This window comes from Notolepis coatsorum (assembly GCF_963971535.1).
Source record: "Notolepis coatsorum genome assembly, chromosome: 13".
Classification (NCBI taxonomy): Eukaryota; Metazoa; Chordata; class Actinopteri; order Aulopiformes; family Paralepididae; genus Notolepis; species Notolepis coatsorum.
In genome coordinates this window covers 85,604,578-85,632,077 of record NC_140177.1, presented here as the reverse complement: position 1 = coordinate 85,632,077, position 27,500 = coordinate 85,604,578, and the positions used below count along the sequence as shown (strand labels likewise).

At 43.4% G+C, this 27,500-nt stretch overlaps 1 protein-coding gene across 1 annotated transcript in view; it reads left to right on the top strand.

The window, feature by feature from the left end:
• The window catches only part of brinp2 (bone morphogenetic protein/retinoic acid inducible neural-specific 2), a gene marked incomplete at its 3' end in the record, with an annotated part of 430,343 nt that overhangs the window by 116,540 nt on the left and 286,303 nt on the right, over window positions 1-27,500 (top strand).

Here is a 27,500-nt window from a genome sequence, read left to right as displayed (position 1 = left end):
GTGAACGGCCGCCGCGCCTGGGTCAGATCTGTGAGGGGAGCAGCGCGAGCAGCAAAGTTAGGGATAAACCTCCTATAATAGCTCGCTAGCCCATTAAATGTCCTGACCTGCTTCTTGGTTAAAGGGCGAGGCCACTCCCTTATTGCATCAATCTTCCTCTTCTGCGGTTTCACATTGCCCCGGCCTATTGTGAACCCCAGGTACTCTGCCTCTTCTAATCCCAGCCTGCATTTCTTTGGGTTGGCGGTGAGACCCGCCTCCCGGAGGGCCCCCAACACCGCTCTCACCTTTTGGAGGTGGGTGTCCCAATCTGACGAGTGGATGATAATGTCATCGAGATATGCGGCTGCATACTCCCGATGGGGCCGTAGTACTCTGTCCATCAGCCTCTGAAAGGTAGATGGCGCCCCATGCAGGCCAAACGGGAGAACTTTATAATGGAACAGCCCATCTGGGGTGGAGAAAGCCGTCTTCTCCCTTGAGGCGGGGGCCAGAGGGACTTGCCAATAACCCTTCGTTAGGTCTAGTGTCGTGATAAATCTGGCCAGGCCCAGTCTGTCAATGAGCTCATCCACTCTAGGCATGGGATAGGCGTCAAACTTTGAAATTTCATTAAGCTTCCTGAAATCATTACAGAACCTGGTTGTTGAGTCGGGTTTTGGCACTAAAACAATAGGACTGGACCACCCGCTATGAGACTCCTCAATTACTCCCATCTCCAGCATGACCCGCACTTCTCTTCTGACTGCCTCTCTTTTTGCCTCTGGGATACGATAGGGCTTCAGCTTTACCTTGTCTCCCGGGCTGGTAATGATGTGGTGCTGGGCCAATGTGGTGCGGCCCGGCGTGGCCGAGAACACGTCCCGGTTCTGTTGGACCAGCTCCCGAAGCTCCTGCCGTTGGGTCGGGGACAACTGTTCCCCGATGGGAACATCGGCCGCCTCTGCCACCTGCTGCGCAAAAGGGGGAAGAGGGGGGGGCGAGAGCAACACATCCCGGGCATGCCATTTCTTCAACAGGTTAACATGGTATAACTGTCGATGCTTCCTACGGTCGGGCTGGTGGACCTTGTAGTTGACGGGACCCACTTTCTCGATTATGTCGTAGGGTCCCTGCCATTTGGCTAGGAATTTGCACTCTGCTGTCGGTACCAGTACTAGGACTCGGTCCCCCACATTAAACTCCCGTGGCTGTGCGCCCCGGTCATAAATGCGCTTCTGTGCGGCTTGGGCCTGTTGCATGTGTTCTCTCACCACTGGCCAGAGCGCCTTCATCCTGTCTCTCATTACCTGCACATGCTCTATGAGAGACCGGTGGGGCGACGGCTGTTCCTCCCAAATCTCCTTTGCGATGTCCAGGAGACCCCGCGGCTTGCGGGCGTAGAGCAGCTCAAATGGCGAGAAGCCAGTGGAGGCCTGTGGGACCTCACGCACAGAGAACATCAGAAAGGGCAACAACTGATCCCAATTCTTCCCATCCTTCTCCATCACCTTCCTTAGCATGCTTTTCAGGGTCTTGTTAAAGCGCTCGCACAGTCCATCCGTCTGTGGATGGTATATGGAGGTTCGTAGCTGTTCCACTTTCATTAGTTTGCACATTTCTTTCATGACCCGCGACATAAAGCACGAGCCCTGATCCGTGAGAATAGAGTCGGCAATTCCCACCCGACTAAACAAATGAAAGAGCTCCCGTGCCACAATTTTGGCCGTCACCGTGCGTAACGGGATGGCTTCGGGGTAACGGGTAGCATAATCTATGATTACCAGTATATACTGGTGGCCTCGGGACGATTTAACTAGAGGGCCCACTACGTCGAGGGCAATTCTTGAGAATGGGGTCTCAATGATGGGCAGCGGGATCAGAGGACTTTTATATTGTACCTTTGGTGCTGCGCGTTGACACTCTGGGCAGCTCCGGCAATAGTCCTCTACCGCTCTCTTCATGCCCGGCCAATGGAAACGCGCCCTTATGCGCTCCATGGTTTTGTCCACGCCCAGGTGCGCTCCGAGGATATGTGAATGCGCCAGCTGGAGTACAGTGGGAATAAAGAACTTCGGTACCAGCAATAGATCCCTAACCTCATCATTCTTTTTTACAACTTGGTACAGCAATTGTCTTTTTATTGCAAAGTGAGGATATGGCAGGTTACTCACCCCCTCCACGGGATTTCCATCTATGGTCTTGATATTCGCCCGGGCCTGCGTTAGGTTTGGGTCTTCCAGCTGGGCCATTCCGAACTGACCCGCCAGGTCCCTCCCCACCTCGTCCGCCTGGGGGAACTCCGCAAAGGGGTCCTCGTCACTGTTATCCGTCCCGGGGCCCGCTTGGGGCGCTGGCGCGTCGTCACCCACACCTGATGCCGTCTCTGTCTCACTCCCCGGTATATCCAGGGGTTCCGGCGCGTCGTCACCTACATCTGAGGCCGTCTCAGTCTCACTCCCCGTTACGTTCAGAGCACACACCTTCGGCTGACGTAACCCTTTCTTCTTCCTCGGTTTGCCCGTAGAGGGTGGGGTGCGCGGGGAGATGACGGCTGAGCACAGCTGGCGATACAGGGGGCAGTCTCGACCAATCAGCAGCGCTACCGGCAGGTTAGGTATGACGCCGGCTGTCATCGAGCAGACCCCCTTGGTGGTTGTCAGGGTGATCGGCGCTGTAGGATACAACTTTGTGTCCCCGTGCACACAGGACACTGACACTTGCGGAGCCTCTGCGTCGCAGTGTGCCAAATGGGGCTGAACCAGCGTTATGGCACTACCCGAGTCCAGGAGCGCTACGGCACGTTTCACAATTATGCCACATCAATGTGGAACGCCCTACCTAAAGCTGTAAAGGAATGTGAATCACTACCCACTTTCAAAAACACTCTCAAAAAACACCTACGTGAGACTGCAATTCGAAACTGGCCCCTACAAATGTCCTACAGTAAATGACCAAGTAAGGCTTTGTCAGTATTCCAATGTACAGTGTAAAATGTGTGTGTGTCCCCTACCCAACCCCCCCCCCCCCCCACCTCCAATGTACAGCCCTCACCCAACCCACCCAACCCCACCCCACCCATCCAACCTCCTCCAATGTACAGTTTCTACGCCAAATGTATATACACTCCTTTTCTGGACACTTTTGTATCACAAACAGTACTGTATTTGCAAATCTGATATGTCATAAATGTATAGATGTAGCAGTACTGTCTATCTGTATGTCATGTATGTCATATATGTAATGATGAATTGAAAATGGGGGACCCTGATGTAAACAAGACGAAAGTCTTTCTCTGGTCTGCATCCCCTTAACAATTGTATGTATTGAGCTGTACTGTACTGTACCCATTCTGCAATCTGTTAATAAACGTTTCAATCAATCAATCAATCAATCTGGAAACAGTAGGCATTTGACTTCTGTGTTTGCTAGGGGGATGACAGGTGCTGCAGTTTGTTCCAATGTTTTTGCCAGTTCATTTATGTATATGTTGAAGAGGGTTGGACTCAAACTGCACCCCTGTCTAACCCCACAGCGTTGAGGAAAGACGTCTGTGTGTTTTTCCTCAATCCTCACAGCACATGTGTTGTTGGTGTACATTGACTTTATGAGGTTGTAGGTTTTCCCTCCAATGCGACTATCTAACAGCTTGTACAGCAGACACTCGTGCCAAATTGAGTCAAATGCTTTTTGGAAGTCAACGAAACAGGAGTATACTTTGCTTTTATTTTTATTTATTTGGTTGTCGATTAGGGTGCTGAGCGTTAGAATGTGGTCTGTTGTACGGTGATTTGGTAGGAAGCCAATCTGTGATTTGCTCAAGGTATTGTTGTTTGTGAGGTCTGTGGGGGGGACATCTGCGGGGGGGGGGGGGGGGGGGGCACTCTCTCAGTAACGGAACACAGTGTGAGAAGAGCATTTATGCGGGTGAACACCAGAAAAGCAGCTGGCTCAGATGGGATAACATGACGGATACTTAAGTCCTGTGCTAACCAGCTAGCCCCAGTGTTCACCATATTCAATATATCCCTGGCTGAGTCCGTGGTCCCTGCCTGCTTCAAGGTGTCCACTATAATCCCGGTACCAAAGAAATCCTCCCCAGCAGGTCTTAATGACTAAAGACCGGTGGCACTCACCTCTGTGGTCATGCAATGTTTTGAGAGGCTGGTTAAGGATTACATTTGTGCCTCCCTACCCAGTGATATGGATCCTTTGCAAATTGCATACAGGCCAAAAAGGTCCACTGACGATGCGGTCTCTCAGGTGCTACACAGTACCCTCTCTCACCTAGACTGCCAGAAGGGGGGCTATGTGAGACTGTTGTTCATTGACTATAGCTCAGCGTTCAACACCATAGTCCCCACCAGACTGGTGGACAAGCTGATCGAGCTGGGTCTGAGCTCCACTCTGAGTGCCTGGATACTGGACTTTCTGAGTGAGTGGCCTCAGGCGGTCTGGGTGGGGGGTCAGATCTCCAACACCATCACCCTGAGTATCGGGTCCCCCCAGGGCTGTGTTCTGAGCCCCCTGCTGTATTCACTATACACACATGACTGTGTGGCCAAGTTCAGCTCCAACTCCATAGTGACGTTTGCGGACGACACAGTGGTGGTGGGGCTGATCGCTGACAACGACGAGAAGGCCTACCGGGAGGAGGTTGATGCACTGGCACACTGGTGTCAGGACAACAGCCTGCTCCTGAACATTGGTAAAACCAATGAGCTGATCGTGGATTTTAGGAGAACACAGCAGGACACACACACACCACTGTGGATAAACAGGGCTACCGTGGACAGGGTGAGCAGCTTTAAGTACCTGGGGGTCCACATCTCAGAAGACCTGACATGGACAACACACATAGACTCATTCGTAAAGAAGGCGAAGCAGCGCCTCTACCACCTGAGACAGTTAAGGAAGTTCAGAGTATCGGGGAAGATACTCCAGTCCTTCTACTCCGGAGATGTAGAGAGCATATTGACTGGAAACATCACTGCCTGGTATGGAAACAGCAAGGCACATGACAAGAAGGCCCTACATAGAGTGGTGCACTCAGCTGAGCATACTACATGTATTGCACTACCACCCCTGCATGTCTTATATAACAAGATGTGCAAATCCAGAGCCTGCAGAATAATGAAAGACCCTCACGACCCCAACAACAGCATGTTCAAGCTGCTGCGGTCAGGCAAACGCCTGTGCACACCAGCAACTAGGACAGATAGACTTCGGCTCAGCTTCTTCCCCCAGGAAATCAGAGTCTTGAACACTGAACTCTCCCACACAAGCACACATGAGCACACACACAACACACACACTGTATACGCTCACACACTAACAGTCACTTTAGCATGAACACACACACATGCTGCACACGCTCACACTCAACGGTCACTTTACACAATGAAAGGTCACTTTAAAAAATAAAAAAGAACAGGAGTGGTTCTTGTTTAGTAAATAGATGGATATAGCAAGATAGCATAAGGATATAATAGTATAACTGTAGATTGTATAGTATAGCATTGTATAGTAGTGTACATAAGACCCAGTGCCTCATCTGTAGCTAACATTGTATCGCAGGACCTTAGCATGTCTTACCATCCTTTTTGTAAACTTTATGTACATTATACCTGTTATGTCTTATTCTTATTACTTGTATTATTGCACAAATGTCTTATTCTCATTCATATTCTTATTACTTGTATTATTGCGCAATCACTGTGGGCATGACCTCCCGCATTTCACTGTATGCGTGTATGCCGTGACAAATAAAACTCTTGACTTGACTTGACTTGGTACCATGGTGGTACCATAGTAAATCATTTATACAATGAGCGTAGCATGGTAACATTTAAATGGTTTTCCGTGAGGGTGCACTGATCTGACTGGCATCAGGTCTTGTGGAAACAAGGTCTATACATGAAGGATATGATGTCAGCTTTCAGTTGATCAATTAGAGATATGCTGTTGTTTTCTTTCACTGCTTTGTTTCCAGGGCATCAATAATGTGCTGTATCATTTTCTCTCTGTGACTTTCATTTTCTTCACACAATTGAAAATGAAAGTCATGATTACAGCTTGTGTTACACAGCAGCACATGAAACTCATGCCCGACATTAACTGAACATGACATGTTGGGATGTTAACATTAGGGTTATTTTTTTGCTTAAAGTACATTAGACAGTGAATATCATAGATATTAACGATTCATGATGCCAGCTTGGAAGGGAATATACTGTACATCTGTGAGCAGTTAGACGTCTACCAGATTGGATTATAAACAACAATCTGTAACAAAATATGTATGTGTTTGATTCAGATGCATATCAGATGATAATAATAATAATAATAATAATAATAATAATAATAATAATAATAATAATAATAATAATAATAATAATAATAATAATAATAATAATAATAATAATAATAATAATAATAATAATAATAATAATAATAATAATAATAATAATAATAATAATAATAATAATAATAATAATAATAATAATAATAACTTTATTTGTATAGCACTTTTCATACAGAGGTGTTATGGTTTGTAACCGACCCCAATCGCACAACACAAGACAGGTATGATGGTTTGCCAAGAAACAGATATTTATTGAGAACAGGGAAAAAGGGCACTGTCCCTTTAAGGGAGAAAACACAAAACACTGGAATAACACAAGAGGGGAAGGTAAAGTGCCTTTAAGAGGCGGGCAGGAAAAGGGAACACTAAGGGAAGGTTAATGAACGCTAGGGGAAACATTAAAGGAACGCTAGGGGAAGGTTAAAGGAACAGAGGAACTAGAGACTAGGAGATGTCGGGACAAGGAGAGCTAGGGAACAGGAGAACTGGGGACTAGGAGAACTAGGGACAAGGAACTAGGTGGAACTAGAAGGGGAGGACTTGGGACCAGGAACTAGGTGGAACTAGAAAGGGGAGGACTAGGGACAGAGGGGACTGAGGCCCGCGGAGGCGGGCTGGGGACAGGGAGGACTGGGAGGACTGGTGGGAAAACATCTGGGCCGCTCTGCAGAACAGAGGAGAGGGTTAATATTCAAAGGGAACAAACAGAGCAGATGCAGAACAGTCCAAATAAACAAAGTAAAAAAGTAATAATATCTTCGTGTGACAAACACACAGGGGGAGATGTAATGTCCAAAAATACTATCTAAGTGAGAACAAAAACAGAGTGGGAGATGAAATGTCCAAACTACTAACTAAGTGAGAAACAAAAAGGAGGCATTACGCTGGGTGAGTGACTAACAATCAAAACTCACCCAAGCGTATGCGTAATGGTACAGGAACAGCAGCGGGACGAGGGCAAGAGGCATTACGCTGGGTGAGTGACATCACAATCAAAACTCACCCAGGCGTATGCGTAATGGTACAGGAAACGCAGCGGGACGGGGGCAAGAGGCATTACGCTGGGTGAGTGACATCACAATCAAAACTCACCCAGGCGTATGCGTAATGGTACAGGAAACGCAGCGGGACGGGGGCAAGAGGCATTACGCTGGGTGAGTGACATCACAATCAAAACTCACCCAGGCGTATGCGTAATGGTACAGGAAACGCAGCGGGACGGGGGCAAGAGGCATTACGCTGGGTGAGTGACATCACAATCAAAACTCACCCTGGCGTATGCGTAATGGTACAGGAAACGCAGCGGGACGGGGGCAAGAGGCATTACGCTGGGTGAGTGACATCACAATCAAACTCACCCAGGCGTATGCGTAATGGTGCAGGAACAGCAGCGGCGGCGAGGGTGTCGCCACCGGGTAGCTGGCTGTCCGAGCCGAGGAACAGAGTGCTGGAACAGCGGCGGTGGCGAGGGTGTCGTCAACCGGGTAGCCGCTGTTGGAGCCAAGGAACAGAGTGCTGGAACAGCGGCGGTGGCGAGGTTGTCGTCCACCGGGTAGCCGCTGTCGGAGCCGAGGAACAGGGTGCTGGAACAGCGGCGGTGGCGAGGGTGTCGTCCACCGGGTAGCCGCTGTCGGAGCCGAGGAACAGGGTGCTGGAACAGCGGCGGTGGCGAGGGTGTCGTCCACCGGGTAGCCGCTGTCGGAGCCGAGGAACAGGGTGCTGGAACAGCGGCGGTGGCGAGGGTGTCGTCCACCGGGTAGCCGCTGTCGGAGCCGAGGAACAGGGTGCTGGAACAGCGGCGGTGGCGAGGGTGTCGTCCACCGGGTAGCCGCTGTCGGAGCCGAGGAACAGGGTGCTGGAACAGCGGCGGTGGCGAGGGTGTCGTCCACCGGGTAGCCGCTGTCGGAGCCGAGGAACAGAGTGGCGCGCCACACCTTGGTGTGCACGTCGGAACCGAGAGACGCCTCGGGGTGCGTCTGCGAGGAGGAGTGTGCCAAGCACGAGGATCCTTGGAAGATGCGCATTGCGCGCTGGAGACTGGAGAGCGTGCCAAGCACGAGGATCCTTGGAAGATGCGCGTTGCGCGCTGGAGACTGGAGAGCGTGCCAAGCCCTTGAAGATGCGCGTTGCGCGCTGGTGACTGGAGAGCGTGCCAAGCCCTTGCAGATGCGCGTTGCGCGCTGGTGACTGGAGAGCGTGCCAAGCCCGAAGGTCTAGGAGATGCGCGTCTGCGCGCTGGTCGGGAGAGCGTGCCAAGCTCGAAGGTCTAGGAGATGCGCGTCTGCGCGCTGGTCGGGAGAGCGTGCCAAGCTCGAAGGTCTAGGAGATGCGCGTCTGCGCGCTGGTCGGGAGAGCGTGCCAAGCTCGAAGGTCTAGGAGATGCGCGTCTGCGCGCTGGTCGGGAGAGCGTGCCAAGCTCGAAGGTCTAGGAGATGCGCGTCTGCGCGCTGGTCGGGAGAGCGTGCCAAGCTCGAAGGTCTAGGAGATGCGTCAGGACGAACAGCTGCGCGGGGGTCTGCAGTGGAACGCTGGGGTGCCTCCCGTGGAAGTACAGGGAGCGCAGACCAGTCTCCCCCACAGGCAACGGCGACAGCTGGTGAAGGCTGGAGCAAACATCTCGACGCCGGAGAATGGAACAGCATAGGCAGACAGAGGATCTCCCGAAAGAGTCTAGATGTTTAGAGAATATGACTCGGCAAGTATACAACACGACCCCACGCCGAAACGAGGGGAAGCGCCCTGGTATTTAAAGCCCACAGGGGAACTAATTAGCCTGCCACCACAGGTGCGAGAGGTAATTGATAATCGAACAGGTGTGGCCACTGAGAGTAAAGAACGAGAGGGTGGGGGCTAGAGAGAGTGAGTAGGGAATTCCTAACAGTAGGCTTAAAGAAGACAGAGAAAGTTGGTGAGCAGCGGGCAAAACCTCACAAGAGGTTGCAGTTCAAAGTACAGTAAAGAATACAGGCATAAGCGAGCATAAAAAAGACAGGTAGCAAGGTATGGTAAATCACAGTGTTTCACATTAGGATCTAGCATCCCAATATGCTCTCTATTTACAGTTTCATTCAGTAATACAAATAATAAAAATAGTTTAAAATGATTCAGTTTAAAAATAGTAAAAAAATTATCAAATATAACGGACATACAACAGGGTATTTAACATGCAACAGAGCAGTGCATCAGTAAGAAGTAAAAAGTGTGATAAGATAGTTCTCTTAAAATCACAGTGCATATAAAATTAGCATAGAACCGACACATGAATGAAGATGATGATGAATAGTTTTATTTTCGGTCTTTGTTTACAGATAAATCAAAAACACACATGTGTGGACTTTCAAAAGGAAAAGAAAAAAATTTAAAATCACAAATGTACATATTCAAAGTAAGCTCACACACAAAATTCAAACTCAATGACCGAAAAAAGGAATAGGCTGAAGCACTAGCATAGCAGATGATGCATTTAATGTTATTATTATTATATAACAATATATATTTTTGTATCTATTTTACCTTAGTTTCTAGCACTCACTTGTATTTAAATATGTTTTAAGTTAAGTACTGTGTGATTTTTGTGAAGGGTGGACTAGCAAAGTAAGATTTTCATTGTATGGCAAACTGTCGTTTAACTGTGCATATAACAATAAACAATCTTGAATCTTGAATCTTGAATTATTATTATTATTATTATTATTATTATTATTATTATTATTATTATTATTATTATTATTATTATTATTATTATTATTATTATTAGTATTAGTATTAGTATTATTATTATTATTATTATTATTATTATTATTATTATTATTATTATTATTATTATTATTATTATTATTATTATTATTATTATTATTATTATTATTATTGTTGTCGTTGTCGTTGTCGTTGTTGTTGTTGCTGTTGTTGTTGTTGTTGTTGTTGTTGTTGTTGTTATTATTATTATTATTATTATTATTATTATTATTATTATTATTATTATTATTATTATTATTATTATTGTGAAGGGCCAGATTAAACTGAGAATCTACCTTTATTGTTTGATATACTTTGTATATTATTTATATATATACACGGAATATCCCTTTACCTGCGTTTAAACCAGAGTAATATTCGCTCCAACTTGCCCCAACGGCAAGTTCAAAGACAACTGCAGGCATGTCAGAACATGCCCGGAGTCAGCGTAGTAATACCATACAAGGACTGAGGTTGGGACTAGATATTCACTTAAGTATAAATACGGCGCAGGTGTGAACAGCAGCAGTTCGGTAAAACAGTGAAGTGAGCAACCTTGCGTCTAAACAGAGCATTGAGAACCGCGTGCGAATATAATGGTAAAAGTGTCAGAGTTTAATGAAGTAACGTTGAGTTCGACTTAATCTAATGTGAAGTAAATAGTCGTTCATTTATTGTATATCGTGCGGCCACAGTTCATTCGTGTGTAGCATTACCCAGCGGTTCATCGTGTCTTTAGCTAGTGTACTTAACCAGGCTGTGTGGCCTAAATACGTCGCCCACACCCGAGGAGTCCTAGGCGGAGAACCGTTGGACATGTACACAGGAGAATCGGCGTCGGCGATTGCAGAACCATTCCTGGTTGGATTATATTGATTTGGAACGTGGTACCCGGAGAAGAGCATTGTTGATTTCCACTATCGTTTGGGATTCAACCTCGTGAGGATTACAACTCGGGTCGGCCTCGTGGACGGGGCTGGCTTTATTACTTTGCTGCTGATCAAGGGAGTTTACAAGGACCGACTCCTGTACCTGGAGTCTCTTTATTCCTCATTGAATCAGACGGAGTACCCGAACATTCCTCTACCCTCCAGGCCTTACACCCCCGGAGGGAACCCATTGTCTCCAGTCGGTACCAGTGTTGCCCTATATAGTTGCTACTATACGACAGGTGGTGTCAACTTAGACCCATCGTAGGATTCCTGCTATTCTTAGTGACTCATGCTCTTGACTGACTTTACGTATATTCTTCGCCATACAAGCGCAACCCTAATTCTCATTCTGTAACCTAACGTTGCCTAATAATAATAAATTACCCTCAAATACTATTTCTGTGTCAATGCCGTGTTCTTGTGGGTGTTCACCATCTATATTTGATGTACTGTCTGGCCAGTAATTAAAGTACATAACTAGCAGTGGTTTAATCTATCACAATCTTTAATACAGTCAGGGTTTTGTAACCCCTCAGTTACAATTATTATTATTATTATTATTATTATTATTATTATTATTATTATTATTATTATTATTATTATTATTATTATTATTATTATTATTATTATTATTATTATTATTATTATTATTATTATTATTATTATTATTATTATTATTATTATTATTATCTTGATATTATTTGTATTCAATGTTTTAACAGATACAAACAAAGCAGACATGACAGACAAAATCAAAACATCACGACAACAAATATAAAAATAAAAATATATATACCCCCCCCCCCCTCCCAAAAAAAACATAATTATTATTAAGACAACCAGTCACTCATGTGTATCTCTTACCAGTGTTAGACATAGACACATCAAATCAGAGATTGAGAATATATATCTATAATAGACCGTTTTTGTTACATTGATCTGTGTAAAGGACAGCTTCACAGTTGCCATTCAGTCCATAGTCCAGTTATAGTTTTTGTACAAAATACCATCAGGCCATCAATAGTCTCTTTAGTTCAGACCTGGGCATTGTACGGCCCGCGGGCCGGATACTGCTCGTGGGATGATTCTGACCGGCCCGCGAAAGATTACATGATAATAATATTTTTCTTTTTAATATATTTCTTTTTTCTTTTCTTTTTTTTCATGTCAACGTTCACATGCACAATATACGTTTACCTAGTATTTGACTTGATTCAACAACAAAGCAGTCGGGGCAAGCCGAAAACGGTCGAAAGTGTGGTTATTTGAAGTTTGGATTTTTTTTCCCACAACTGAGGTAGGTAGATACAATTTTTTGAGACTAAAGTACAGAAAAAAGGTACCGTTGGGTACCGGTATCGATTCACAGGTACCGGTACCGTATCGGTTCAAATGTGAACGGTACCCATCCCTACTGAACACACAACTGCAGGCCAAGGGCATTTTTGCTCATGAAATGCATAGCCATGTGAAAGCCTTCATGACAAAGTTGCAATTCATTTCAAGGCAACTAGGCAGCAACAATCTCAATCACATGAAAACCCTGAAAGAAGTCAAACCATTAGCTGATCACCGGCACAGGTACTAATCCATGTTGGGAGCACTGCATGATGAATTTTCAAGGCATTTTCAAGATTTCAAAAAGGTTGAGGATGAAATGCAGCTGGTTTCCTCTCCCTTTACCTGCAGTGTTGATAGTTGTTCAGCTTGAACTCATTGACCTGCAGTCTGATTCACTACTGAAAGAGCACTTTAAGTCAGCATCACTGCTAGAGTTCTACTCTGCTCTCAAGGAGGAGAACTTTCCAACATGAGGAGACATGCTCAGAAGATGTTGGTTCTCTTTGGATCCACCTACATATGTGAACAGACATTCTCAGTCATGATGTTTACCAGTCCAGGTACAGATCCTCTCTCACTGATGAACATCTGGCAACTGTGCTTCGCATCTCCACCTCAGACATGCAACCTGACTTTGATGGACTTGTTAAAGCTCAACAGAGACTGGATTTCTCACACTGAATGAAAAAAAAAGAACTGAAGAACACTAAAATGTGGAAATATAACAAGTGAAATGGGACACTTGATATTTTTTTCTTTTTTTTGCACAGTTCTGAAAACATTAAATGTTTAATATAGGCATGTAAAGTAAAAAAAGGCTACACAACTGGGACACTTTTCTTTACACAGTTCAGTGACATGTCTTGTTTATTTTTGCTATAAGATGATGTGATGTCTTTAGAAAGCTAAGAAAATCCTTGTTTCAATAGTATATGAAACTCAAAATGCCCTTTGTTATTAATGTTTCACATTTTGTTTATCATTTTGGAAATAAATTCTATTTGAATAAATGATATTTTTTAAAGCTAACCTCACCTTTTAATTGCCAAATAATAACATACACTCTTACCAGGGGTCAAAACAATGCCATTTACTCCTTTTTATATAGAAATAAAATGTATATTATGCATAATTGAGTTTGGAATTTTGGCCCGGCCCTCCAACATATTTTCAGTTGCTCATTCGGCCCCCTGGGAAAAATAATTGCCCACCCCTGCTTTAGTTGATGCCTTTAGAGCAATGCGCCGAGGGAAGAAACACCACACAACAAACACATAGCAAAAACAAACAAAAACAGTGCTCTATAAGTTCACATTGTTTTAGATATCTACAGTATGTATCTAGTCGTTTGTTAGTTTTAAGATAGATAGTCAAGAAAAGGTTGCCAAATGTCTTTAAACTTGCTGGGTTGCCCTGCGTTCCCATAGCGTATTCTCTCCATGTGTAGCATATTAATGAGTTATGTCAACCAGGTTTGGAAAAGTGGTACCATTTCTTTGTTCCATAGCATTAAAATGCATTTCTTTGCAATTACCATGCCATATTGTATAGTCTGTATCTCAGAGTAATTGAGTGTTGTCATATTATGTGACCAGCCAAAAATAGCCACTATTGGGTCTGGGGGAAAGTCATGGGTGTTTGAGTAGCATTGGAACACCTATGGAGCTTCGGGCAAAACCAGAAGAGGTGACCCAGTGAGCCCTCAGCAGATTTACATCTGGTACAGAGTGGTGAGACTGAGGGGTATATTGAGTGCGATTTTGTACAAGAATAATGAAGTATATGTGTCACCTTAAATTGAATGAACTGAGGTCTGGAATTAATAGAACAAGAGTGGATACTGCGGAGGCCCTCATCCCAGGTGTCTATTGGAATATCCACCTGAATATATCTCTCCCAGGACTCCCTCAAGCATTGTGTGTAGATGGAATATAGTGTTCTGTAAATGAGTCTACAAACTTGGATATCAGGCCTTTGGTATTGGGGTCTGTAGTCATGAGGGAATATATCACAGCAATTGGTGTATACGTTTCAAAATTTGGAATATTTAAACAAACATAGTTCCTAATTTGTAAATATCGAAAGAAATGAGCTCATATTTATGCTGGAGTTGGGGAAATGAGGCAAAATGACCATCTATGTAAAGGTTTTCTATAGAGACTATTCCTTTTTCCTTCCATTTGAAATAAATGTGGTCTGATTGTGAAGGGGGGAAAGCATGGTTATGACAGATGAGAGTACAGACCGACGTATCTGGAAATGTTCTTATCTGGTACCATATTTTCAACTTTATCATAAAGTTGTCTCTTATAGCGGCCCCAAGGGACCTTTTTGTTACAAAGAGAAGTGCTGGGAGATAGATACTGCTAGCATTCTGTTCTATGGCTAGCCATGCAGGGGTGCTAGTGGTGGTCTCATCAGGGTATGCGTCCTGCCAGTAGACCAGAGCTCTTGCATTGGCTGCCCAGTAGTAGTGTTGAAACATGGGTAAGGCAAGGCCTCCCATATTCGTAGGCTTGCACAGGTAATTTTTTAAATACGGTGTGTTTTGTATCCCCAAATGAAAGGCATAATAAGAGTGTCAAGGGTCTTAAAATATGCTTTTGTTAAAATAATTGGCAGGTTCTGGAACAGATATAAAAACAAAATTGTATTGCATTAATACGGCCTATCATAGACAATGGGAGAATTCTCCATTGCTCTACATTACATTTAAATGTCTCTAACATTGGTTCTAGTTTAATTTATACAGGAGTTTGTGATTCATAGGAATAACAACTCCAAGATAGTAAATTGTATCTGTAATTCTAAAGGGCAGGTTCTGGAGGGAGGAATCCTGAATTCAGGCCGTCAGTAAGTGGCATAAATTCACTATTTTGCCAGTTTATAGTGTATCCAGAGAGTCTGCCAAATATTTCAACAAGGTCTAATAAAGGCGGGCGTGACAGGTAAACAATCACATCAGCTGCGTATAAAGAAATGTAGTGCTCAATTCCACCTAGTTTCACAGGTGTAATGGAAGGGTGGTTTCTAATGCTAATGGCGAGGGGTTTGATTGCAATGGCAAATAGTAAAGGAGATAATGGGCAGCCTTGGTGTGTGAAGGGCAAAGGGTGGTGATTTATTGGAGTTGGTCAGGACTGATGCAGTGGGGTGAGAGTATAGCATTGCAACCCACAAAGCAAAGTCCCTGCCCAAACCAAACTCGTCTATCACAGACTGAATATAGTTCTACTCAACTTGGTCAAAAGCTTTTTGTGCATCAAGGGCCAAAATAGCTGTGTTTATATCTTTTTTATATTTTGGTGAACACCTTTAAGTCATTTCCAAGGAGGGCAATAGGGCGGTACGAGGAGGGGTCCGTTTCCTCTTTATCTTTTTTTCAAAATTAAAGATATATTAGCTGTGTAGAGAGAATCAGGTAGGCATTCAGTTTGTATGGAATGTTTAAACATCTGCAACATTAAGGGAGCAACATATGCAACATATTCTTTATAGAATTCTATAGAAAAACCATCAGGGCCGGCAGCTTTACCAATAGGGAAGCATTTGATTGCTGTAAACAATTCCTGCAATGATATTTCTGCATTCAGTGTATTACGTGTGGTTTCGCTCAGTTTTGGGAGTGGTAGAGAGCAAAGGAAACTGCTAATATCTGATTGGCTGGCAATGCTCTGTGAGGTGTATAGCTTCTCATAAAATTCTTTAAAACATTTGTTAATTTCCTCTGGTCTGGTAATGAGGGACCCAGTGCTTGATTTCATTTTATGAATAGCTCCATTGGCCTGGGTACCTCTCAGCTGACGTGCCAATAATGAGCTTGGTTTATCTGCTAACTCAAATTGTGTGTGCTTTCATTTTAATAGCATTACACTTATTTTACTAGAAAGGATAGTGTTGTATTCATACTTGAGTTTCATAATTATTATTTCATAAATATTATTTAAAGCAGGAGAGGATGGAGCATCACAGTCACAAAAAGGGCTACTATCGTGGTATCAACATTCCATGATGTGTAGCTAGCTAGCTTGCTAATCGGCATGATGCGTGTGCAGTGTTTGCCCCACAGGTCTGAGAAGAGGACCTGCACATTTTACTCGTTCCCGAAAGTCCTCTACATGCCCCGATTTAAAATGGTTCACGACAGTAGACATAATGCTACGTAATAGCATTTAGTGGGGTAACGTTAAGGTTAGCTAGCTAGCTTGGTACTATGACCCGTGACGGGGATAATGCGACAGCCTAACATACCAATAGCATAGCGTTCTGAACAACAGGCTGCCTAGTGGTAAATGTAGTTATTTTTTACGACAAATTAACAACCTTATAACTACCTTTGTTTCAACCAAAAATGCTTAAACAATCATGTTAGTGGTAGAAGGGAACTCATTTTGTGCAAAAATGGAAAGCTTGCCAATGTTCATGCGGCAGAATTGTTACAATAGCCGATAATCAATTTTCCCAATAATAAATCCCTATATGGGTGGAACAACCAGTGACGTCAGACTACACCTCCCTATGAAAAATGGCAGATATATCTAGGTGCTGTGTTGGCTAAAAAGCTCATTGTGAGACTTTGGAAGTCTGATGCAGCACCCTCATTTGAAATGTGGATGAGAGAGCTGGTTGAGACCCTCTACTTAGAGAGGCTTAGATTAAAAAATACAGGGCAGATAAAGGTGTTTGATAAGACATGGGGACCGGTGTTGGATTACTTAAAGGGTCTGAGGGATGATGAAGATGATATATAAGTTCACAGTGTTACTCTTATTACATTAATATCTGAAGGTATATTCTCTGTTTTGTCTTGGCTTTTTGCCTTTTTCTAATGCTTTGGTCTTTTGGTCTCTTTCGGCTGTGGTAGATATATATTGGAATGGGATATTTTTGCGCATTAGTATAGCCACCCCTCGCACCTGATCCGACTTTATAGAGTGAAATAGGACATCATGAACAATTTCAAACACATATATACGCACAATAACACACATAAACACATCCCATACCTCCCCATCCTCCCGCTTCCCCAAACGAAGCAGGAATTTAAACAAATAAAAAAGCATTACCTTTGTGAAGCTGCTGGGCAATACAGGAGTGCATGGTGGTAGAACTAAACATATTGTTTAGGCTTCAGCTCAAACTCCAATAAAATGTATATAAACACACACACACACACACATGCATATATGGATACATACATACATACATACATACATACATACATACATACATACATACATACATACATACATACATACATACATACATACATACATACATACATACATATATACATACATATGACATACCCGTCCGTTCGAGGGAATGCTTTGACAACGAAAATTAAGCTTATATAATAATACAATAGAAGTATTGTAATAATAATTTAAAATAGAATAGGCTATCTTCAGTCAGCCTTAGTTTATGCTGCGGTTCTAGAGCTGCATTTAAAGAGGAAAAGTCAAGCATAGTCTATAAGAGAACAATTTATTTATTTGTATTCGTATTTATTTACTATTCCCCCCCCCCCCCCCCCCCCCCGCTGGTTTTATCAAAAAGTGGAAAAAGGAAGGGATAAACCGTGATGATGGTTAGGTAGACATAGTAGCTATCCCATCGATATACTGCTCTGCCTCCTGTAGGGATTCAAACGTAGTCTTTATGGATCCATGTGTGATGATCAGGCGTGATGATTTTCGCATCTCGGAATTTCTTTCTTACGGCATCGAATTATCGGCGTTGGCTTGTGACTTCAGCGGTGAAGTCTGGATATATTCCGATCTGTGTGCCATTGTAGGCCAGGGGGGACATGTTGCGGGATAGCCGCATGATCACAATTTTGTCAGTGTCATGATGTATTCTGGCTATTATGGTGCGTGGCCGAGTGTTTGAAGACTGTCCAATTCGATGTGCTCGGCCAACTTTGACACCTCTGGGAAAGTTATCGGCACCGAGTAGTTTGGGTAGAAAATCAGCTACAAACTGAGTCGGGTGGCCTTTCTCTGTGTTTCCGGGAAGGCCGTGATATTTTTGTCTTCTGGAGTGCCCTTCTAGGTCATCCAACTTTGATTTTAAGTTCTTGTTCTCAGCCATCAGGTTGTCATATTTTTGTTCAATATTGCAGATCCGAATTTCGTGGTTGGTGATTCCTTTTTCTGCTTCAGTAACTCGGGCTACATTTTGGTGTAATAAGGTTTGGACAGATGTCAAAGATATCTCCAGTTTGGCGAATCGTTCGTTCATGCCACTGTTCATCTTATTAATAACTGATAGAATGTTTGAAAGTGACGGGTTGTCCTCGCCGGTGTCAGGCGCAACATTCATGGTGGTGGCATGCATTTTCTACACACCTGTTCTAGACACCTGTACCTCCTCCGGCATAGTAGTATCCTCTTCCTCTGCCAATGCAGCACATTTCCCAGCCCTCTCAGTGGCCCTCTTTGCCCTAGACATTATAATTGTTGAAAAAGGGTAGTTGGCTGTGTTTTTCTTTCGAGATTATAGAGCTTTTTTAGTAATTTATCAAGTGTTTGGAGGAGCTCCGACCAAGTGCGACTACACCATGCGTTGCTAACTAGCGCCCCATCCAATATTATTATTATTATTATTATTATTATTATTATTATTATTATTATTATTATTATTATTATTATTATTATTATTATTATTATTATTATTATTATTATTATTATTATTATTATTATTATTATTATTATTATTATTATTATTATTATTATTATTATTATTATTATTATTATTATTATTATTATTATTATTATTATTATTATTATTATTATTATTATTATTATTATTATTTATATATGTATATTTTTTTTACATTGTAAACAACGGAAGCATTTTCCACCTCAATGATGAACACTAAGTGAAATTCTGGCCTTCGCTCTTGTTTTTGCCACTGCATTTATTCTGAACCACTATCTAGGCCAGGGGTCTCAAACTCGCGGCCCGCGGGCCAATTGCGGCCCGCTGGATGATATTTTGCGGCCCCCTACTTGACATCAAAGTGTAGTGTTAATGCGGCCCGCGCCGCCGCGCACAACTTGTTGCCGAGTCGTTGCGCGAGTTGGGCGTTTTATTTATTTTATCACTTGTAGGCTACCATATCGCAGGCTCATGGCAGCAACGTTAGTGGTTGAAACGTGATTCCGGAGTGATACCAAGTAGAAGGAAATATATCCTGTCATCAGTGCGTATAGCAGGTATCCTCGAAATTCTCTGCTATCTCCTCTGCACTGCTCCAACTGTCTGTGTCTGTCTACTGCTTTGGTCCAATCATATTCAGCGTCCCGTCAGCATCCCCCCCCCCACCCACAGTCTGCGAATCAGAGCAGAGTAGGTCGGGTCTTCACGGAATGCATGTTGTCTTTCAACAGGTCGGAGTCAGAGCGAGAGTTGACAGCGCATTTACAGGTAGTCTAATCTGCAGGTACTGTAGCGAGTAGCATCATTTTTACCAGCAGGCAGCTAGTAGAAAAATATGGCATGTTCAAAGATGGCCAGTAAAATAAAAGTCAACAGTGAAAATCGATGCAATTCAAAGGTGAATGGACTGAAAAATATGCGTTAATCCTCCCTCCAACCAGCACAATGTGCCAAGAAACGGTAGCTCTTGTGAAGAGTGGCAATTTGAAACGCAATTTGAAACGCCAATACGAAACAAAACACAGTTATTTTGATGCAACCTTTCAGCACTAAGAACCACACAAATAAATGGAATGAAATCATCATATCAAGCTGCAAGCAGAATTATTGTTAAAGTTATGTCACAACGATAAAAAGCAACCAAGTGTCACTGCTCACTCAGTGGCATGGGTGTTGGCTAAACACAAGAAGCCATTCTCTGATGCATAAATAATAAAATAATGTATGGCTGAAGTGATGGAGACCATGTTTGAAGGCAAACAAAAGCAAATCCTCCTCAGATAGCACAGCAACCAGAATAACTGAAATACTGGCTGTGATAGAATAAAAAAAAATGCACAGTGCATTTCCATAGCTGTGGATGAGTCCACTGACACCACTGAGAATGCTCAGTTGCTGGTGTTTTTGAGGTTTTATGATAAGGCAAAGGGGTAGTTTGTTGATGTATTAATACATTTTTGGAATACTTGAAACCCTTTTTTTGTGGAATATTTGATGCGGCCCAGCCTCACCCAGACTCTACCTCCAGCGGCCCCCAGGTAAATTGAGTTTGAGACCCCTGATCTAGGCTAATCTTTAAGTAGAGAATCAGAGATCATAGAGATGTTTAAGATGATGTATGTTTTCCATACAATGTACAAATGTACAAAACCACATACATCTGTGGATCAGTAAGAAGTGAAACTAGACAATTCCGCACGGGGGAAATTGTGAAAGTGTGGGTGACGCCTGTGCACCGCCGGCCAACGGGAGAGGGTCTCTCGCGAGTCTCTATAACAAACAAAAAAAACGTATTAAAATGACAACTCAGGAATGAGACTTTTCCGAGTTTTTGAAATGTTTCTGACTTTTCAGACTTTTTGAAATGTTTCTGACTTTTTCAGATTTTTTTTTAAATTTTCTGACTTTTCCGAATTTTTTTAAATGTTCTGACTTTTCAGAGTTTTTTAAATTTTACGGACTTTTCCGAGTTTTTGAAATGTTTCTGACTTTTCAGTGTTTTAAAAAAAAAATCGAATTTTTCAAGTTTTTGACATTTTTCAGACTTTTCCGAGTTTTAGAACTATTTCTGACTTTTCCGAGTTTTAGAAATGTTTCTGACTTTTCCGCATTTAAATATTTTTTGGGACTTTTCCAAGTTTAAAAAAATGTTCAGACTTTTCAGAGTTTTTGAAATGTTACAGACTTCAGAGTTTTTGAAATGTTTCGGACTTTTGCGAGTATTTAAAATGTTTTTGACTTTTCCGAGTTTTTAAAATGTTTTGGACTTTTCCGAGTTTTTGAAATGGTTCTGGACTAAGGGGGTGTGGCATAAGGGGGCGTGGTCAAATGATTGGGGGAGTGGTCAACATCAACCAATGAAAGAGGATATACCTACCGAGTCCAATGGCACAACCCGCAAGTCTCGATGACAAACGGTTCAAGAGATACATAAGGTTTTTGACTTTTCCGAGTTTTTAAAATGTTTTGGACTTTTCCGAGTTTTTGAAATGGTTCTGGACTAAGGGGGTGTGGCATAAGGGGGCGTGTTCTAAGGATCGGGGGAGTGGTCAACATCGACCAATGAAAGAGGATATCCCTACCGAGTCCAATGGGTCAACATAGACCAATGAAAGAGCACATCCCTACTGAGTACAATGACAAGTACAACTGCATTGTCAGGATGATTAAAAGCAAACGATAAGAGATGAAGCGTTGTGAAGCGCACATGAGCACTTCAAGGAGTAGGTGAAGGGTTGTGTGCGATATTGTGGCATTCCGTCGACAATTGTGGCCGCGGTGATGATCGGAACAGAAGGGGGGAAAAGCGATAAAACCAGCCTATTCCTAGAGTGCGAACACATTGGTGTCTATGGGGAGGAGAACCTTCAAAAAAATTGTCATCAGTTGAGATAGAAATGTCCAATTCCATTTATTTTTCTTTTGTGAGCGAGCCGACAGCCGTGTCATCGTTTTGATGTTTTTTTTTTTTTCTACATCCAAAATTTAGATCAGTGTCGCAATTTACCCAAGGTAGTGGAAACAAAATTATTTCAACTCCTACACTCTAACTTGCCATTAATTTCCAATGGGACCGAAATGTTCCTGTTTAAAGTCGATTCGTAGCCAAACGGTGCCGTGAAACTTTCCGAAAAGCAATAGCGCTGTGACTTGGAGAAAGCCGGTCATTTTGATTTGATTTGATTTGATTTCACGTGTATGGGAGCGTGAACGCTCTGGCAGGAGTTGTGTTTGCAAAATCGGCGGAATAAAGAATAATAATAAAGAAATAAAAAGAGTATAGATTACTATAATGTGGGTGGCAACCTGGCTTCGCCAGGTCACCCACACTAATAAAAAGAGTATAGATTACTATAGTGTGGGTGGCAACCTGGCTTCGCCAGGTCACCCACACTAATTAAGCTGATGTCAGAGGACAGTGTTAAGAGAATGAGACCGTATTTTATTGGCAGCTGAAGATCAGATCTGTAAGTACATTTTCATTCGGGAGGATTATGGATTCATGGCGTATGGTTGAAACATTGCACAGTCAAAATAAGGCACACAGATCATATCTTTCTGTTTCACTCTCTTTATATTCCAAACCACCAATTGCATTTGAACAGAATAAGAAAAACATACAGAAGTACTGTATGTTATTTTTTTTATCCTTGATGCAATCTTTTCACTACAGTCTAAGCAGGGAAAATTATATTCCATGTTTGTTTTTCTCATGTTCATTCAGCCAATAGTGGATCAGCTACCACAAAGTGGTGAAATCTTTTTCCTGCCTTTGTGAATCCAGCCTACTCCTCCTTAGCTTTACGTACATCCCAGACATGACAGAGAGACGCTTTCCAGATCTTAAAGATTAGCGGATGTCTTTTAAACCGACACAAATGATCTGATGATGTGGTACAGATTATGGACATGTGACTCTGTGTAGCTCAATGGGAAGAGCATGGCACTAACACAAGATACAACGGGATAAGACATTCCGCTCCCAATGGTACCTCACGGACATATAGCAGTGTATGAGTTAATGGTACCGCACTTTGGATGACAGTTTGCAAAAAAATGGGATTACCGGTATGTCATATCGGACCAGGGTCAAATACATGGATTAGTCCTGGACTACAAATGTGCTTGCTTTCAATGGAGATCTGTATTGAGGAAAAATATTTAGTCCAGGACTAGACTAAAACCATGGCTGTGAAACCGATCTTCCAATCTTCCAATCTTCTCATAGCTGAGAAATCTTTTGATGCTTTTTCTGACAGTGAAACATTATATACAAAAAAATCGCAAATGTATTGTCATTATACAGCACAAGTACAGTACAACAAAAATAGATTTGGCAACCAACCACAGTGTAAATATAACAGTAAAGTACAATCGTAATTGTTACGCACCCCAGTAAGGGGACGCAACACAAGGCCACAGACACGTTAGGTGAGGGTGACACAAAACCATGAAACAATTTTCAAAATACTAGTATTTATTTCACAAATGAACAAAAACACAGCAACACAGAGAGCAAGGAGGACTACCTAGTGACACCAAATAAAATAGTAAAAGGAAATGAAAATCCACCCCCTTTTACAGGTTGAACGCCCAAAAGTACATGTGGCGGTGCTCACTCTAAAGCTGGTGTCTTTAAGATCAGGTCACCTATGTGATGCAAAATGTAGACCCCAGGGTATCTTCCTGTCCTCAATGTCCCTGTGTGTGAAGCAAAATATGAATACAAAGAAAAGCAATCACCATAGGCTGGGTGACACAAGGGAAACAAATATACAAAGGGTTAATACAGAAATGTACAGCAAACTAAAGGACACCAAAACACAATGAAGTGAATCAGAGCTTTCACCAGCTCTACCAAATGTACCTAAGAACTAGAGCTTTTACCTCTGAAGAGCCACTGATCTACAGTATATACCTAAAAACCAGAGCTTTTACCTCTGAAGAGCCACTGCTCTATACCAAACGACAGAGAATTATCACCAAAGACACAGAGAGACACCCACCACCACAATGAGCCAAAAGAGCTAACTAACACTGCACAAAATGGGATATATAAAGGGAGAGTGGATGTTGATTGCAGATCAGCTTCACCTGCCGTTGCACTGGGGTGAGTTGCTGATTGACCAGCTGGCTGCTGGTGCTGCAACTGGGAGACACCTGATAATGGGATATGTTACACAGGAGGGAGACAAAAACAGAACAACCAAAACATGCCTACAGTATATACACACACACACAACAGATAACATACATAACCCCCATATATATATATTATACACATAAGGACACCGTCTGTAACAGTAATATACAATGTACAGGCATAGGCGGCGGGTGAGCTTGACATTAGGGAAGGCTATTTTTAGAATGGACCTCGTGCGGAGCGCGAAAAATGTTTCCTTTTTTTTTGGTTGCACGCAAATGATGCTGTCCAGGTTCTGATTTCATATACACACACACACTACTAGGCTACTACAGCGAGCCCCACTCATTTCATATAGTGCAAATTAAGTGTTCAAATGAAGGCATCCAATAATATATTAACCATTGTCTTACCTTAATGCAGATAAATGCGACGTTTCGTCTTGGTGAGAAAGACCGTTCACAACTTGAATCACAAGTTGCAATGAAGTGAACGTTTTTCGTAATTTAGATCTAATCATGCTTTGAAAACAATGTACATACAGTAGCTCTAAAAAGTTTCCACGATTTGATGAACTCGGACTCTCATCTCATCGTCCTCTTAGAGCAAGCCCTGTATGGCAAGATAAAACAACATACAGCCTCAGGTGATCCGTAGTTATGCCCAGGGCCAGCCCGGTGCAGCTTCTAAATTACTTTGTTTATGCCTTGGAAAAATACTGTATTTAGCTTTTTGAAATTTGACTCAAAATAGTGCGCTGGTGTTCGCTACAAAGCGATCGGCGGGCTGAAATTCAGAACACAGATGTTGCTTACTGCGGCCTGCAGGATCAGGATGATCATGTGAATGATGTGATTGGCTACATTATTTAACCTGAGCCTATGCGTGATTGGTTACTGCCTGTACCTGGAATGTTAAACGCTGCCACCGATTGACACCTTCGTCGTTGACACCTCGGCCAGCCGGCTGCAGCACAAGACACACACAATAGCCAGCAGCCTGCGCACATATTATATACATTTCAAGATTCCGAGCATAATATTCTGGGTAGGCATAGCCCCCCCTAGCCTATATATACCCGCCGCCTATGTGTACAGGTGATTCAACTGGATATAAAATGTGTAAATGAGTACTACTGAGTAATAGTGCTACATGTATAAATACACTATGGTAGTGATTTGTACTGGCCAGCAGTGTAACTAGTAAGAGTAAGTAAGGGATATGTACATTATGCAGGTATGTTCAATCATGGGTAAAAGAAAGTCCATGATTGGGATGAGAGGTGTCCTTGACAATGTTGCGTGCCTTCCTCAGACACCGTTTGTGATGGATAGACTCAATTGCAGGGAGTGATGTACCGGTGATGTGTTTTCACCATGTTATGCAGTGCTTTCTGGTCTGAGGCAGTGCAGTTGCTGTGCCAGACTGTGTTGCAGTTGGTGAGTATGCTTTCTATGGTGCACCGGTAAAGGTTCACCATAATCTGAGGTAGACATGTGGGCGTTCCTCAGTCTCCTTTGGAAGAAGAGGTGCTGGTGAGCTTTCTTGACCAGTGACAAGATGTGGTGATGGTCCAAGAGTGGGATGTGGACCCCCAGGAATTTTAAGCTGGAGACACGCTCAACCTCCGTCATCAGGGCCAGCCGCATTATGTGCATTAGTCATGCTCAGTTTGGTACACATGTTGTGGGGGAGAGAGTGAAGGGTTGAGGGTTAGCAGGGAGAACAGCCTTGATGGGTGCCTCCTGGTTGTCCCTGGCAATGTAGTAATCTGTTTAAGGGTGGTGACACCGTCAATGTTGGAGTTGATGTAGTCCACAACAGAGTCAATGGGCGTCATTCACTAACATTGTCTTATACAGTATTTCTCTTACGACAACGTCCTTCGAAGGTCGTAAGAGAAAGCCAATGACAATTACCCCTGGATTCACCAACGCGTGGAGAGGTTGTCTTAACTTGCCAAATGATCGCAGCTGTGATCAAAATTAGATCAGATTGAAATGTATTGTCATAATACAGCACACCTATATAGTGGAATAGACTGTATTAATATTGCATATTTATACCGTCTTGTTGCATGCTCCTGGTCACCTACCACAGCGCACGCACGCGCACACACGCACACACACACACACACACACACACACACACACACACACACACACACACACACACACACACACACACACACACGCACACACGCACACACACACACACACACACACACACACATGCGCATGCGCTTACTGTATAGTCTACTGTACGTGCGTAATGAATGAACAGTAGGCTTATATTATTCAAATGACTTGTTTCATTAGGAGATAGTAGATAGTTACTGTATGTGCTGCCCTATAGTAGTACGTGTTTACGCTCATGGCAGGGGTGAGGAGCTCAGCCAGCCGGCCACGCTGTGATGATATTCCCCGGTGTCATGCTCAGGTTGGTATTCCACCTTGAAGCTGGAAAGGAATCCCAACCTGAGCAAAATGGCCACCGTGTGAACATGGTCAATGGCAAGGCAGAGGGGCACAGGATCCACAACTTTAGACTTTTTCTGTGCACATGCCTGTCGCAACTTCCAAGTGCCCGACTAGAGTGACTTGCAAGAGGATTGAACCCGGCCCGCCATAACCAGATCAGATCCGAGGGCCACAAGGAGGTTAAAAACTCTGTCTGAGATGCTGGGGAGATACTTTATCTTCTGTACCGCCTCGCACGCACTCACTCCCATTTCCTTTTGATAAGAATGTAATCTTAATGCGGCCAGCGCACGCTGAAGACTAGAGCCAGGGGTTTCTAGGCGGACAAAGTGACACGCACACACACACACACACACACACACACACACACACACACGCACACACACACACACACACACACACACACACACACACACACACACACACACACACACACACACACACACACACACACACACACACACACACACACACACACACACACACACACACACACACACACACACACACACACACACACACACACACACACACACACACACACACACACACACACGCACACACACTTGATCATTTGCCAAATGGGGTAATTTGGCAGTGGAAATGGCTTAGCCGGGAGCACAACCGGCTTATTACTGCTACTTGTGCGATCAGGGAGCTGCTGGGCATCTTTATGTTGCTCTTACTTTTTGGCCCTTTTTTCTTTTTATTGCGTTCCTGTCTTTGTCCTCTATGTCTTAATCTATGTCTGTCCTCTCTTTCTCATCACGTCAACTGTCTCACATCCTCTCGGTCTGATTGTATTCCCTTTATCTGTCTCTATATCTCGCTCTCTCTCTCTCTCGCTCGCTCTCTCTATATCT